The sequence below is a fragment of the Pinus tabuliformis genome, chromosome X (assembly GCF_031772625.1).
Source record: "Pinus tabuliformis cultivar Carrire ecotype Pingquan chromosome X, CPIR1, whole genome shotgun sequence".
NCBI classification, from domain to species: domain Eukaryota; kingdom Viridiplantae; phylum Streptophyta; class Pinopsida; order Pinales; family Pinaceae; genus Pinus; species Pinus tabuliformis.
The window spans coordinates 80,209,106-80,221,657 of NC_142308.1; the positions used below are offsets into that span (position 1 = coordinate 80,209,106).

Here is a 12,552-nt window from a genome sequence, read left to right on the forward strand (position 1 = left end):
TAGAAACAAGTTACAACATTAATTTGTATCTTGAAACAGGGCTAGTAGAAATCAATGCTTTGGACAAAAACAGCAACACATGGTGGATTTCCTGGAAGTAGTCACAACAGCCAAACATCAATACCTATTACCCAGTAGAATTTAAGGGCTAATTTTCCACATTTTTTCAACAACAACAAAAAATGACCAATTTCCCTTATTTTCCTAAAAAAAATGGTTGTCCCAAATTCTAAAGGATACATTTTTTTGCCATAAATATTGACGAATTTTTCTACAACTATATTAAATACTTAGAAATTCCAATTTTTTTAAAAATTATTGCAAAACATATTTTAGGCGGCATTTTAGTAAGTCTTAAGACAGTATTAAAACTAAAGGCTATAGATATCATCCATACTAGAGACAACACCAGTAATTCCAAGTACAAAACAACAGAAGCAATGGGAAAGAGGAGTTCATCTATCAGGATTCAGGATGAAGGTTCACTACAAATACGTTGTTATGTCAAAATATAATTTGTGAATAAAAAGCAGGACAAGAAGGCAACACGAGGATCATATAGTTGGAAGTGGCCAAGGAATGGCACAAAACTACCAACCGGCTTATAATACTATTATGAATGAATGAACAAATAAAAATCAACCAGTCAGACACTGGAGAATACAGAATAATCTCTAGGAATTCAGTACAACAGACCTACAAATCATTTCAAGCGGACAAGAGTCACGAAATAAGTGTATGAGAAACACGTCACTAAACAAAATTTGTCTCCATCGCTTCAAGTATTTAATAATGTCCTGAATAAACGAAGCACAATAACTTATGACTCTGGTATCTCAAGATTCCAAGACGTGAGAAGAGGGAGTGTCTATTAAAAATCACAGCAAGGATCCATAATAGAATATATAAATGTTGAATTTATTCTTATTACTACACATCCTCATGAAAATTAATTTTGCACACATTTTATAATCAATGTAGCTATTATGATACATGTGATAAGATAATTTTATTAACATCCACAAATGACAAGATAAGATAAGTTTATCAATGTCTAACGAATGACCATAAATAGATCAATGGTACTGAAAGATACAACCAATACGAGTATAATGTGGGAATGCAAATGCAAATCCTAGAAAATGCCAAAACTAAATCTAAGATAAAATAAGTAATAGAGAATACAAGAATAAGACAGCCTCATAAACATGTATATAACTGCATCATGTAGAAGGCCAAGTGAATAGTCCAGGGCTGGAGGTTGATGATGTGATGCAGGAGCATTAAAATTTGCAAGCCATCAAGCTTTTTGAAGAAAAGCTCGAAAAGAGATTTCAATATTGTAAAGGAATTATAATTCCTTAATAGTAAATATTCTTAGTTCTTTTAGTTATTAAAGAATAGTTTTACAAAAAACTATGGATAGAAAAGATTTTGTCCACAAGGCAAAAGCTAATTTACCTTGAAAAGCATGAGAGCTTTATGGAATAAATCATGAGATCTTCAAGGAATAAATCATGAGAGCTTCAAGGAATAAATGAAGAGTGATTTATGGATGTAGAAAAATATACTTTTATTCTAACTTTGTATTTGATCATTGTAATCCTACAGGGAAAGTTAATGGCCAAATAAATGTAGAATCAGGCCAAGAGAGAAATGTATGAATATGAATTTATGCATGTACAGTTTTCCTTTGTTTAATGGAAATGCAGATTCACCAAAGCCTTTGTGTATGACTCTTTGTATTATTGTGTGTTATTTTAAATGTTTGGAGATGTGGTGAATAATATTTAATTGAGAAAATAATGCAATCTGTGCATGTAATCTAGATTGAGAATTTGAACTTTGAAGGGAAAATTCAAATTTTCCTGCATAAGTGGTATCAGAGTTGGTTAGCTCCTTCGAGAAGAGAGTCAGAGAAGAGAGAAGAGAGTTGCATAGCAAAAGGAGATTAGAGAATTGCAACATTGCAATAGGTAAACTGGTCTTTATATTTCTGAATTGATTTGTGTAGAGGAATTGATGTTTGCAGGTAGCAGTTGAAGGAGAGTGATAGTGGATCATAGCTTGGAAGCTATGACAGAGAGAACAAGTGAAGTAAGAATTGTGGCAGAAGAACCTTGTAATAGAGGAAGCAGGGAACAAGTAGAAGTTCTCAAAGCAGTAAACCAAGTAAGTGCAACAGCCAAAGGAGCAAAGGAGTGCTCGAGAAGGTTCTAAGGAGAGAACCAGAGAAAATACCAAAAGGTCAAGCTAGTGAAGAAAGCTTGATGAGGTATTGAGTAGCAAGAAGAGGAGACTTGCTACAGAGGAGAGGCTTGGTTGCAGTTCATTGTTGAGCATGGAGAAGCTCACAAAGATAGAGAGAAGGATGACCATAGAGGGTCATAACAAAGGTTCAAGTGGAAGCCATAGCAGAAGGAAAGAAGATGTCAAGGCAAAAGACATCAAGAAGAAGACGGGAACTTGCTGAAATGAAAGCACGGTTGAATGTGCTTATGGAGCTGCTACAACAAGATGCTGAAGACCAGAGATGTGGATGGGTGCTACGGAAAAAGGTGAAGCGGGAAAAGTTGGAGGTAAAGCTGAAACATAGATTGAGTATTCAGTGGAGTGAAGAACTCAAGGAAACCAAGATGAATGTATGCATTTGTGAACCAGAGCAGGGACCATTACTTGGTGAGGATAGTGATGAGGATGATGAGAAGAGATCTACAAAAGATCTTCTGAACTATGTGGAAAGTTCAGAGTAGTATGAGGAATTGATCACTGAGTCATCAAATGAGACCATAGAGTCTTATGATTTTAAAACTAATGATTTGTGTATGGTTGCAAGTGTTGATGAAGCTAGAAAATCATTTAAAACTGTCATACAAAGTGGAGATATGCTTTCCAAAGACATAAGAGAAGAACAGAAGCAAATTTATGTTATGAAAGAAGATAAGACAACATTTTTTCATGCAGGTAGTCAGAGTGGAAATTATACACAATGGATAAATGTAGTTGATGGTGCACAATTGCAGGAACTTGTTAGTGCAGTGAGTAAGAGAAAGTTGGCTTATGCAGAAAGCCAAAAGATGGATCAAGTAGATGATCAGAAGCAACATTCTGATTCAATGTTTATGAAATTTGAGGAGGAAATCAAATTGTTGGAAAGATGGTTGAAAGATGTGAGATTACAACCATAGATGTAAAGGGAGATGATGACAAAGCACAATTGATGCAGAGTGTGAAAATTTCAAAACTGAAATCCTATTGCAGCAATTGGAAATTATTCTCCTAATTGTTAATTAATTTTAACAATTTATTTGCTACAGCAAATATTGAATAAATCACACTGAAACCTTCACAAATAAAATACTACGGAAATAATAGCGCTGGAAACTGAGAAAATACTAGCACACACACAATAAAAATGACACCATTATTTTTGGACAATTGTCCCCAGAAAAACCCAACTTGGGAAAACTAGTGCAGCAGCTGACAGTTTTATTATTATGCGGCAGTGAAAAATTCTGAGTACAATAATCTAGACACTGAATCTGGGAATACTACAGAGAAAAATATTAGCAAAATTCTAGTGAGAAATTTTCCTCACCCCACAGGCAAATCCAGGCTCTGATTGCAGCGCCAAGTGAGCCGTCCAAACTGCCTCTGTGTTGGCCTACATCACCCTAGCATAGCGTCTACCACACTCAGCCTGAATCAGCTGCCCCTGTAGTCGTCATGTCTACCACTGGTTGAGAAATTGTCTCTCTGGCAGTCTGAACCCTTTACCGGCCTCTGGAATTGAAACTCAGCTTCTCTTCAGCTAAATCGAACTGCCCTCTAGAGGCTTATGCGTCAGCCTCATTGTGGTACTTCTACCTCTCTGCAAATGCACTCGTTGGATCTAGAAATCTTCCTCCAGCCTCACTATCCCTGCCCCTCACTCACTACTTCGATCTCTGGCTCTCCGGCAGCAATTGTTGCTCTTTGGAAATCAATCTGCCAAGGAAATCGAACTTCTGATGTGTCTTCTCCAAGTGCCCATCAACTTCCTTTTATAATCCACTGTTGGAGCACCAACGGCAAAGATTAAATCTTAATCAATGGCTAGGATCATCTTGGAGTCGATCCGTGTGAGTTTCTAGATGATTCTCATCTTGACTTAATTAATTCTAATTAATTAACCATATTCCCTAAGTTTAGACTTAGGAAATATTTAAAAATTGGTTAATAATCTAATTAAGTCATCTCTAGGTGGAATTTCCAGAAACAATTTATGGGTTTTGGAGATCTCATGTATTCTAGCCTCTCCACCAAATTTCGTGGCTAGAACACATCCGATGCTACAAAAATTAACACAGACGAAGTAAACAAACAAACAAACAAAAAAGATGGAAAGTGGGACAAGTTTGTCTCGTAAAAATGAAATTTTATTTCATTTTCAGCAAGAAGATATAAAGCAAGGAATTTTCTTTGAAGATAGTAATAAAGAAGAAGTCAGAATTTATAATTCTGAAGAAGGCGATACTCTAACATTTGTGGAGCAACAAGGGAGAAGACATTTAAGTGTCTTAAACATCTTGGAAAAGATGCATGATGATGAAGAGTGTGAGCAGAGAAGTTATGAAAACAATGAAATGACCACTGAGGTCATAAAAATTTTAAATTTAGAGATTCAATTACAAGTGAGTGGTGATAGTAACATGTACCAGCAAGAGGAAATTTTGGACATGGAAATTGAGAAGATGAGAACGTTTATGATGAAAGTGCATGAGAAATTGCACACTGATGTAAGAAGAGTAGTCAAGTGTAGGAGGAAAATATCTATACAAGAGTGCATCAACAAAGAGAGTGAACAACTACAACATAAAGTTTGGAAACCTAAAAGATTAAGGAAGACAACGATAACAAAAACAAAGCAACAACATGAAGAAGTAGGTGATCAGTTACAGTACAAAGTTTGGGATCCACGAGGATTCAGGTATTAATGACACATGACTAGGAGGTCATGAATTTTTTCTACCTTGGGAGTCTGATGCAGGAGCATTAGAGTTTCCAAGCCATCAAGCTTTTTGAAGAAAAGTTCCAAAAGGGATTTGAATATTGTAAAGGAATTCTAATTCCTTAATAGTAAATATTCTTAGTTCTTTTAATTATTATAGAATAGTTTTAAAAAAACTATGGATAGGACAGATTTTGTCCATAAGGAAAAAGCTAATTTACCTTGAAAAGCATGAGAGATTTATGGAATAAATCATGAGAGCTTTAGGGAATAAATCAAGTGTGATTTATGGATGTAGAAAAATATACTTTTCTTCTAGCTTTGTATTTAATCATTGTAATACTACGGGCAAAGCTAATGGCTAAATGAACATAGAATCAGGGCAAGAGAGAAATGATGGAAATACTGAAAGGGGCGTGAATCAGTGTTTCTTAGCAATAAGCACTTTTTAATCCTTTTAAGAGTATTAGTTATTCTTCAGTTATTATTAATGTTCTTCTTCAATAATTATAAACAATAATCAACAGTAGACAACACCATACTTGGTGCAAAACCCTACACTTGGGTTCCAAGCCCACGAGTGACCCTTGTGGCGATTTTCCCTCCAATTCCCAAACCCTAGGGCTTGGAGTACCTCCCAAGCTACTCAAAAATCAACATATTGTTCTATCTACAATTGCTTATTGTTACTGGAAGATTGAAAAAATATTGTATAGCTTATTGCTATTGGAAGAAGAATTGATATAAGTGATTGTTACAGCATAGAACATTGAAAAATGAACAAATGTTAGTCGAAATGTTGATGTCATGCTTACGTGGGCATCTAAAGGGTTGGCGTTTAGGATTTTTGGTGCCATGACAAATGTAGAAGGCCTCTAAAATCAAGATCTAGGGGTTGGCCCATGTACCTCCTACAAATCATCCCGTGGACCCCAAATGTGGATTTGGGGCACAAAACTAGGTCTCATGGGTCTCCAAGTGATGAAATCCCTATCTCTGCTCCATCATTGCAGACACTTAAGATGGTGCTAGCCCTCCTATGTCTCAATACATGAAACAACCCTCATCTAGGCCATGGATCCACTGCAACACCATATATATATATATATATATATATATATATATATATATATATATATATCTATATCCAACTGGGGGCAAACTAGTCTAGGTGCATCATCCCATGAATAATAAGGCAAATGTAGGAATATTGTGGGTGCTAAAGGTGCTCATGGCTATGAATGATGCTCTACAACGCTCTGGAGTCCCATGGTTCGTAACGCATCACCTGTGGCTGTCAATATTATTGATTTTGGGTAGCATCGGATGTGCTCTAGCTCTGAAATTTTGTGGAGGGGCTAGAATACATGAGATCTCCAAAACCCACAAATCGTTTGGCCAAATTCCACCCAGTTTATGTTTTATTAAAATAATTAATACTTTTAATGGGGTTCCTAAGTCTAAACTTAGGAAAATAAAAAAAATAATGGGTATTAATAAAAATATGGGTGAGAAGCTTCTAAGAGACAAGGATCAAGTTTGTTTTAATCTTAGCCGTTGATTAGGGACTTAATCTCGGTCATTGATTCATCAACCGGAAAAATATAAGAGGAGGCTTGAGGGTCAATTGGAGATACACCAAGTGATCAATCAGTTTGATTTTTCTGGGGGGTGGTTTGCTGAGAAAATCGAACAAGTGATCTGAGTTGCAGTAAGAAGGGCATAAGCAGAGCTTTGGATCGGAAAAGAGTTCCAAACCAAAGAGTACATGGCAGAGAGGCAGCAGTAGCATCAAAGAGGCAGCACAGAGGCCTACGCAACCCAGGAGGGACTCACACAGTGCTGACACAAGCCAAGAGGGTCTCTTGCAGTGGCAGTGCAAAGTATTTGTCAGAAGTCCGAGATTTTGCCGGAGAAGCGAGGTTATGAGCCGGGAGGGCTGAACAGCAGTCTTCCTCTAACAAATCGATCCAGCAAAAGGGGTGACGCAGTCTCCTAGAGGCAAGACGCTGGCCCAAGCAGTGATTGCTCAAGGATTTCGTAGTGTTTGCCGAAAGTCAGATCACTCATTGGATCAATCGTGACTTGGGGAATGAGGTAAACCCTTATATGTATTTCTTGCTATCGAGATTTCTCTGAAAGGTTAGCCAGTGTGAGAGGCAACCTATTGTACTCAGATTCTGCTTGCTTAATAATACAAACCCTCTATCTACTGCACAGGTTTTCCGGCATTGGGTTTTTCCGAGGACGTGTTGTCCAAAAATAACAATGTCCCTTGTGTGTTTGTTTCATCTATTGCTTCTATTTATGATCTATATGTCAGTGTAGTCTGTAGTAGTGTTTTTCATCACTGTTTATAAATTAAATAACTTAATGAATGAAATAACAAGTAGGAGATGTTAAACCAGTGACTGCAGTAGGATTTCTATTTGTAAAGATTCAGAAATTTTCACATGGTATCAGAGCATTGAAAATCATAGAACACTAAAGCCATCAGCCGGGAGATCCAGCAAATCTGCTACAAAGAGGCAATTGTCCCAAGTGACAGCGTTGTTTCAAAGCCAGAGTAGCTAGAGGAGTGACGCAGAAGCTCACGCAGTGCCTGCGTCAGCGTTCTGATCCGGGAGGAGGAGACGTAGAGTCGGGATCTCACGCAGTGACTGCTTCAGCTCTCTGGGCTAGCGCAAAGCTTGAGGGGCACAGATCAGTCAGTTGTCGGGGCAGTGGGAGCAACATAGATTCGATTTGTGTTGTTGGTGAGACGATGTTGTTGTTGTTGCAGAACAGTGTCTGTGGAGAAGAAACCGAGGTAGAGGGACTCACTACCTTAACGGATTTTTTGCCAAATAAATCTAGGTCCAAGTTGCTGAGCAGCAGCAAAGGAGGATTGGAGAAGGGGTGATTCGATATTATTTGGCAAGAGGATTTTTGTGAAGGAAATCAGGACTTAAAGGGAGTCTAGAAGGAACTTGTTCCTAGAGGATTTCTAGCGCCAAAGAAATCTAGATCCGAGTCTTGTTGGGGCGGCAATGAGAGAGGGAGAAGAGAACCTGTTCAACACTCATTTGAGCAGAGATGGCAGTTAAAGGACTGAGGGATCAGGACAGATTGGATGGAGGATCCAACTTTGTCATCTGGAAAGCCAAGATCCTGGCAGTGCTGGACAAGAATCACATCAAGGATTATGCCTTGAAAGTGGTTGTTGTTTCGGTCGTTGTTGCTCCTCTCATGAAATACGAGGAGGTGAAGTGCATGATGTTGGACGGGGTCAAGGATCATGTGGTCCCACATATTGTTGAAAAGGACACAGCAAGGGAGATGTGGGAGGCCTTGACCACCTTGTATGAGGGAACTTCCGTTCAACGGGAGATGTTGCTTGAGAACCAGCTGAGACAATATCAAATGCAAAAGGGAGAAGAAATCGATCCCTTCCTTCCTAGGTTCCAACTTCCAAGGGATTCGAGACCAACTGACTTTCGTGGGGTCTACACCAGATCCCAAGTTCATGGTCAGGACTACCCTGAATGCAGTCACTAAAGACTGGGAGACCTTTATCCAGAGCATTTTGGGCAGGACTTCTCTTCCCAGTTGGGAGGAGATGTGGGCAACTCTTCGACAGGAAGAGATTAGGCAATTAACCAAGGCGGGAAGTAGTAGCAAAGGAATCAGAGCCAAAAAGGAGGAGGAGGATGTAGCTCTCGCATCATCGGGACAACAAGTGCAGCAAAAGAGGAAGAAAGAAGATATATCCAAAGTCAGATGCTTCAGGTGTGGGGAACTGGGACATTTCGCCACTTAGTGGCCTCAGAAGAAGGGCAAGGAAGAGAAGTTTGACTCGAACGTTGCTCCAACGAAAGCTGACGAAGGTGGTGAGGATGACGATTGCGCCATGAGTGCTCATGTACCTCTAGAGAAGAGGTGGGGCGATATTGAGCTATAGTCGAGAGGACCACACAGGTAGGATCCTTGAGGTGCCCAAACTCTTGGATCACATACTACTACGGGAACCCTTAATGACAGTAGCAAAATGACAGGAATCAATTGGTGTGATGGATGATGGAGCGACAGTGGCAAAGCTAGAGTGCCAAAGTATGAAGCAGCGTAGTAGAGTGTTGCAGTTTTGCGAGAGGCACAGAGCAGATAAAATAGCAGCGCAGTAGCATCAGAGGGTCAGCACTGATTAGCAGCAGAGGTAGCTTCAGCATCACGGGTCATCCAGACTGACCAACATGTCATTTTTTGGGTGGTTTTTCAGTTGCTTACTTCTCAACGACTGAGTTGCAGTGCAGCAGTTAGCAGTGGCAGTGTTATGGGCAACATGATGCAGCATTTTGAGAGGGAGTTGCAGTACAGATGCAGCAATGGCAGTGGCAATGGCAATGTCATGGGCAGCAGTACAGAATGCAGCAATGCAGTGGATGAAGGGCAGCAGGCTAAGCATCAACAGCACAGAGGATCAATATCGTGGACCAGTGTGATACTTTTATTGGAAGTGTTGCTAGAGCATATTCCTCGCTAAGAGGGAGTGTTGATTTTGGGTAGCATCGAATGTGCTCTAGCTCTGAAATTTTGTGGAGGGACTAAAATACATGAGATCTCCAAAACCCAGAAATCGTTTAGTCAAATTCCACCCAGTTTGTGTTTAAAATAATTATTATTTTTAATGGGGTTCCTAAGTCTAAACTTGAGAAAATAAAAATATTAATGGGTATTAATAAAAATATGGGTGAGAAGCTTCTAAGAGACGAGGATCAAGTCTGTTTTAATCTTAGTTGTTGATTAGGGACTTAATCTCGGTCGTTGATTCATCAACAGGAAAAGTATAAGAGGAGGCTTGAGGGTCAGTTGGAGATACACCAAGTGATCAGTCAGTTCAATTTTTCTGGGGCGATGTTTGCTGAGGAAATCAAACAAGTGATCTGAGTTGCAGTGAGAGGGGCAGAAGTAGAGATTTGGATCGGAAAGGAGTTCCGAGCCAAAGAGTACGTGGTAGAGAGGCAGCAATAGCATCAGAGAGGCAGCGCAGAGGCCTACGCAGCCCAGGAGGGGCTCACGTAGTGCTGACGCAGGCCAGGAGGGTCTCTTGCAGTGGCAGTGCAGAGTATTCGTCAGAAGTCCGAGATTTTGCCAGAGAAGCGAGGTTCTGAGCCGGGAGGGCTGAACAGCAATCTTCCTCCAACAAATCGATCCAGCAAAAGGGGTGACGCAGTCTCCTAGAGGCAAGATGTTAGCCCAAGCAGTGATTGCTCAGGGATTTCGCAGTGTTTGCCAAGAGTCAGATCACTCATTGGATCAACCGTGACTTGGGGAATGAGGTAAACCCTCGTATGTATTTCTTGCTGCCGAGATTTCTCTGAAAGGTTAGCCGGTGTGAGAGGCAACCTGTTGTACTCAGATTTTGCTTGCTTAATAATACAAACCCTCTATCTGCCACACCGGTTTTCTGGCATTGGATTTTTCCGAGGACGTGTTGTCCAAAAATAACGGTGTCCCTTGTGTGTTTGTCTCATCTATTGTTTCAATTTATGATCTGTATGTCAGTGTAGTCTGCGGTAGTGTTTTTCATCACTGTTTATAAATTAATTAACTTGTTGAATGAAATAACAAGTAGGAGATGCTGAAATCTGGAGTGAGCGGGAACATCCGGAGCTCTGCATCGATGGCGTCTTTCTCCCCCTGTTCGCAGAGACCCTCCCCATGGATCACGACTGCTTGGTAGAGAATATGTGCTGGCCGGTAGATGATCCCCATTTGCTGAACAATAAACCACACCCGGCAGAGGTATGTTTACAATATCCGTTTCCGCAATTTGGGTTTTTTCTGCCACATTCTTACCAGCAAGATCCTGGGCTTCTCGGCCGGATCAATATCCTCTGGAACCCACTGCCTAGGTGTGAAATACGAATTAACCCACAACTGCGGTGCCGAGAGGCAGCTACTTGGTTATTCGGCCCGCCTAGAACAAAATCGACAACACGGACTGTATGGTCGGAGACTTGGCCTGGCACAGGATTTACCTCACTCAAGCCGGAGTGCGAGTGGAAAAGTGATGAGGGACGCGCGGCATCCTGGTTATCAACTGGACAGAGGAAGCCCAGTATAAAAGTAAGGGGGCTGACCATAGAGGACCCCTTAAATCTCGAAGTAGTGACAGAGTACTCCAAAAATGACTCATATAAACCAGATCAAGAGACCCCAGGAGGCGGACAAAATAAAAATAACAAGGGAGCGATGGATTTTTCACAGAAAACAACCAAACCACCGAAGCTTTGCCACAATGTGGCTGAATCATACTGCCAGGGTGAAGATTGGATCCAAATCTTCATCAAATTAACAGGGGGCAGCCACCGTTGCATGCGACTCAGCATGGGGTTAAACATACAAGAGTTAAAAAACGAAATACAGAACCAACTTGGAATACCCACAAAACACCAGAACCTGATTTGTGCAGGTCATAGCCTACAGGACCATCTTACTCTACAAGAATATGGGATCTGTCAAGATACAACCATTTTTCTTAATCTAAGACTGCGCGGAGGATGCAACGGATCCGGCTCAAAGACTCCAGGCTCCTTTCGAGATGCAGTCAAGGGGAAAGAAAAAATGCAGAACAAACCAGTGTCACCACCAGAGCAACCAGGTCCATATATAGTAGAGCAAAAACTGGAATCCCCAACGCTCCAAGTTACTATGCCAGAGGTAACTGAACTTCACACTGAACTATCTAAAAATGTTGTTATATTTAGATTTAATGGTTTCTGGCCAAAATCTGATGCTTTACATCAATGGATTTACTCCTGCTGGACACCAGACTGTGATATACACCTATGTTCAAAAGGTTTTTTCATTGTTAGCTTCCACACAGAAGAAGAAAGGGATAGTATCATCAATGAGGGGCCTTGGTTTTGGGGTAATGCTGGCCTTTTTGTTACCCCTTGGTTCGCTGATTTTGATGCAAACACTATGAAAATCTCAACAATGCCTGTTTGGGAGAGGCTTCATAACCTCCCATTACACTTCTGGCATCATATAGTATTATCTGCCATTGGGAATTCCTTGGGGAAATTCCTAAAAATTGATGAAGACAGAGTTAGTAGAGGAATCTTCTCATTCGCCAGAATTTGCGTTGAAGTGGACCTGAGTCAGGGGCTGCCTGATCATATTTCATTGAACTATAACAACACTCTGCGGACTCAACCCCTTGACTATGAAAACATTGCATTCAGATGCTGCAGATGCATGCAAACAGGACACCTCCAATATACTTGCCCACTGGCCAGAAAGAACCCCAAAGGAATCAAGAAACAACAAAAAAAGCCCAAAGGGTGGCAGCATACAGATCCGATGGAAGAAGAGGACAGACAAACAGAACATACAGAGAACCAAGAGGTACCTGATATAAATATGGAACAGAATGGTACACAGGATGAAAATGCTCCAGACCCTCAAATGGAGCCAAACCATATACACCAGCATCAAGATCCACAGCTGGAAGTTAGTGGCATAAAAAGAACTCATGGATCTGAAGGATCAGAATCCGACAAAGAACCTCCATTGAACAC

The 12,552-nt window shown here is 40.4% G+C and overlaps 1 protein-coding gene across 1 annotated transcript in view; it reads right to left on the bottom strand.

The window, feature by feature from the left end:
- LOC149138464 (putative DNA primase large subunit) overlaps positions 1-12,552 on the bottom strand; it is a 126,627-nt gene that overhangs the window by 55,813 nt on the left and 58,262 nt on the right. The window lies entirely within an intron of this gene.